A 5,381-nucleotide genomic window follows, 5' to 3' on the forward strand; every position below is an offset into this window, starting at 1 on the left:
TATTTTTTATTTTTTTTTTTTTTTTTTTTTTTTTTTTTTTGGTACTTGATAGCTCTTTTTTGTATTAGAATTATAATTATTCTTTTAAGTTGTGACTACTAGCCTAATTATTGACTCACTTATGGTTTATTAGGCCTAGTAATGTTGCCAGTAGTTGGCGTGTCACCGATTTGATCACAGGTCTCCATCCAGACCACTTTTGGGACCGGGGTTTCCATGTGGTCTTTAGCAGCTTTGGTCTATAATTAGAATAATAAAATTAAAAGACATTTGTTGATTTGGGACCACGGAAAAATGGTCTTCATTGGAGGTGGTCTTTAATTTTTAATTGGAAGTGTCTTAGAGGGAGACCTGTTTTCCATAAAACGTGAATGACCATACAGTGTATAGATATTTTATACAGCAATTCTGTGCTTAAAGAAACTTTCTGTAAACAAAAAAAAAGTAACTAGATTTTAATGGATGGTCAGCCCAACCCTTCTTATCTCGATTACAGGACTACATTGAAGTGGAACTAATACATTTTAATATATTAGATTAGCGCCTAATAATAGAAAATACGAAACCATGGTGAGGCTGAAACAGTGGTCTAGGCCCTACATCTTTAAAAATCCCTCCCTAGGCCCCTCTATTTCGAATTCCTGGATCCACCACAGGGGCGATTGTTATAAAACGGTCATAAAAACTGGTAGTCATCGAAGTTTATATAACATTAGGTTCGGGGCAATAATGATTATTTGCTTAATCTCACTAAAAGATTATTTCGTGTTGGCTTGAATATATATATACAGTATATATATATATATATTGGATATATATATAGGATATATATGTATATATATATATAAACTGTTTTATATTATTATGTATATATAGGCCTATATATATACAGGTTTTTATGTTATTTACTGAGTATTTTTTATGTATACAATTTATCTGTAATGTTAATCACGTTGTGTCCCGCTTTTGAACAAAAAGTCCCGCTTTCAGGATCAATGTGTCCCGCTTTTGGACGTTCGGAGGTTGGAATGTCTGAGAGTGTTTTGACAGGCATGCAATGTTTAAACAAAATTAATCTTTCTACTATAAAGATAGGCCTATGTTATATTAAAAACGAGCTGTAGACTTATCGTTGAAAAACAAAATGATATCGAATATACAATTAGGCGTACAGACTGGTACAATGGCTTTACGCTCACTGGTTTGTTTAGATTTTTCACCCAAATTAAAAAACTAATTCGGTGTTGCCTCTTTCGTTATTTCCGGTTCTAATTTTTGCTCCGTTAACTCTACATTTAATTGGTGCGCTATCACCTGCGCGTCACCGCATTAATCACCTGCGTTCGAACAATTCATCGTTAGATCTTTGTCTGAATATCACACCTTCATACTGTATTTTCTTGAAACGTTTACTTCTGCACTAAATAATGAATATCAAAGCCAAAATCAAATTAATTTTAAATTCCATTTATAATGAATGTTTATGCATGGTTGTTAGGTTGCAAGTGCGGTTGTGGTGAAACCTCAAGACAATAAATTGTGTAGCCAGCAGACGAGAGTATAGAGTTCGCTGACCGTGTTCTAGAAACAAATCATTTCCTTGGGGAACACGACTGAAAAAACACTTTCACAGTCGGGGAGTGACATTCGTGACATGAGTTGCCTATTGTTCATATTGGCTCCTACCTTGAAGTGGCTATAGTCGGTGTGGACCTTGTGCTTCTTGTCGAGTTTGTTGGACACCCTGTCGGGAAACCATCCCTTGTTAGGGAGTCTATGGCCCCTCAAATGCAAAATATTATCATTGACGATTGATTGTTCCCCTTTAATAATCCCATAGTTAATAACACTGTACATGAAGAAACGATAAAATATACAGTAGCTCAACTAGCCCTATATATTAATACAATATTACTGCAGGTTGTACACAAAAAAATCTAAAACATACCGAGACAAAATTATCTAAACTAGAATGATAACGAACCAAATTATTTGTGTTTGAAAAGAAAAATAGTGAGATATTTAGAGAAATAACAGACACCATGAGGAGGGCTACTGAAAGACAAGAGTACGACAATTATAGAATAAACAAAAATATTACTTTATTAGATTGAATAACACGACTACTAAGATTCTTACGAAATTAAATCTTGTCTTAAAATAGATGTGGCGATCTTTCAGAGTAGTTAATTTATATTGTTATCACAAAGTTCAAATATGGTATCAATTAGTTTGTAGTTTATATGGAAACAAAGATCAGATTTACTATTTTTTCATATTATATTATATAGAGTACAACAGTCGTGCCGTCACAACACAGGTGGCGCCCTTTGTTGTCAGCCAGACGTTGGTTACCTGGCGTTCATTACGATTGAATTACTTCACATTTAATGGTTTAGAATATGCTTTCTGGAATAGGCAATTTAAAACCTAATCATTTACCATCAAAATGTACTAAAAACACAAAAGCTGACATTATAGGCCTATTAGTTATCGAACACACATTATCATCAATTAAAATTTTCAAAGAAAACAAAGAAATTGGGATTATGGTTTGTCAGTGGCGAAAATGGTGTCTGGTTGAACTCATTTTTGTGTCGCCGGTAGCAACGGAGTAGTATCACGTAGTATCGTGACGTACACTCTATAGTGGATATAAAGCACCAACCTATCTGAGCAGTATTGAACGCCAAAAGGGCGTTACGAGCTAGAAAAACTAATAATTTTATTATTTTCAACATAATGTGAACAGAGTATTGTGTAATTAACTTGTCAATGTTGTTATGGAAAGGTTTCAAGTAAGCATACGGTACCCCAAGGGAAAGTAAAGAAGCACACTCAGCCAAAATAAGGCGAGAGTGAGGAAAGACCCATAATGTAGCACTGTCGAATAGGCCTATACATATTAATAATTAAATTATGATTAAAACAGTGCTTAAACAAAGGAACAGTGATGTAATCATCGTATCTGACATGGTTTATAAACAATAAATTTCCTTATCAAAAGTGCATCTGGCGTGAATTGAAACCGCGATCTACAACACTAGTGTAATAATAATGATGATGATAATAATAATATTAATAGTAATAATAATAATACTAATAATAATAACTGGACTTACTATGTCTGTTTGAACAACAGAACATAGGGCTTTTCCCCATTGCTTTGATGAGAAATGAAGTTGAAATTGCAACAAAAATGAAAAGTCGTTAAAAGGTATAAAGTAAAAAAACACGGAAAACCAATATAATTTTAATGAAGTGGAAAAAATGAAGTGGAGAAAAAAAAAACGAAAACCAAATTCACTGCGACGTTATTTGTGAGACTTGAACTATGGCTGCAATGGTAATGGCGAGGTACATCGTGACTCACAACCATTGCTCGCCATATGAGCCGACCTTTGCATAGGAAAGTGCATTTTCAGTTCATAGCAATTCAATGACTGAAAGCAAAAATTGTTCATGCATATTACGGTAGTTTTAAGTTTAGCTGTAACTGGTTTGAGCGCTTTAGAAAATGTAAATTGCGTTTAAATAATTTAATCAATTGTCAACAAAAAATCTTTAAATGGTCCTCATATCCACACACTACTGCGGATCGTAACCAAAATTGGATCATTTTTTTATTTCACCATGAAAAACTATTCTGCAAATTTTCATTTTTATCTCTCTATAACTGAGACAAGGAATTTAAATGACAAGTCCTGGATCGTCCCCTACACATAATAATATGTTCCTTGTAACTTGGGTTAAATTGTCCCGAAAGTTTTATTCGGATCAATTGACCCGTTTTTGAAATATCTGTTTCGGGACGTTTTCCTTTAAATGGTCCTCATATTTACACCTTACGCCGGATCATCACAATCACAGTCATTTCTTTACTGGACCTTTACAAACTATTATAGAAAGTTACATTTACACCCATTGAAAACTTTCTATACATATTTCCGTCTGGGATCTCAAAAAATGTATATGACCCTCCAATGTACACCCTTGACTGATTCGTCGTTAAAACATAATATTATCTTCTTTGTAACTTGGTTAAATTTTTTCCGAATGTTTCATTCAGATTAGTTGATCCGTTTCCAAAATATTTGGTCTGGGACGTTTTCCTTTCAATGGTCCTCAGATCTACACCCTACTCTGGATCATCTAAAAAAATTAATCATTTCTTTACTCGACCTTGACAAACTGTTATACAAGGTTTAAATTATACCCATTGATTTAAGAGATATTTAGGTTTGGGTCTCAAAAAAATAAAATGACCCTCCTATTTATACCATTGACTGATTCGTCGCCAGCACATAATATTTTTTTCCTTGTAACTTGGTTAAACTTTTTCCGAATGTTTCAATTCAGATCGGTTGATCCGATTTTTAAGTATGTGGTCTGGGACGTTTTCCTTTAAATAAATGGTCTTCAGATCCACACCATACTGCGGAACGTCACAAAAATTTAATCATTTTTTACAAGACCATTACAAAATATTATAGAATGCTTCATTTAGACCCATTGGGTTTTTTTTAAAGCGATAGTAATAATAATAATATTAATAATAATAATAATAATAATAATAATAATAATAATAATAATTTATTGAAAATTTTCTTTTAAAACAAAGGCACACGTTAGACAAATCGGTGCGTCCACAAATTACTAAATGTACAGTAAAACATTGGTAATGTAAAATGGGTAAAGATCGAAAGTTTGATAAAATAAAATACTGAAAAAAACATTTAAATAATCAAAGGAGAATTTCATGTGTTTTCATCATGTAATGGAATAGTAAAACAGTGCGGTTAGAATTGCTAAAATGTTATGTAAAACGAGTAAAGCAACAGTGAAGTCACTTTGCAGTTCTTTCGTTAATCGGCAGTGTGTTTGATCTACCCTTAAATTTAAAGCTTTTCGATGTATACAATGCAGATCAATATGATACGCCCCCTCTTAACCATTTTATACGACAAAATGTGATCTCCAAAGAAGATACTTTTTTATATAATTACACGAAATGCTACTCGTGAGATGAAATCCAAATCTTCTTGAGTTAATGCTACATACATATAAACATACACCCATACATCCACACACATACACACACACACACACACACACACACACACACAGAATATACAGAATCTAATGTCGTAAACCATGATATTTCTTGGACCAAGCAAGTACTTGTTAAAACAAGAATTGCTATTCTTTCAAAAGCCATTATTGAACAACACACGATCCCCGACACGATCGAAGAATCGAAGCAAAATACAACGACGTTGTCTTGAGTAAGAAACTGGTGGGCCCACCTCTGGACACCCTACAAACAAAAGCACATGTAGAATTAAAAAAAAACCACCCCAAATTTATATATATATATATAT

This window comes from Anneissia japonica, unplaced genomic scaffold (genome assembly GCF_011630105.1).
Source record: "Anneissia japonica isolate Jap-2015-1 unplaced genomic scaffold, ASM1163010v1 scaffold1792_len1028045_cov167, whole genome shotgun sequence".
Classification (NCBI taxonomy): Eukaryota; Metazoa; Echinodermata; class Crinoidea; order Comatulida; family Comatulidae; genus Anneissia; species Anneissia japonica.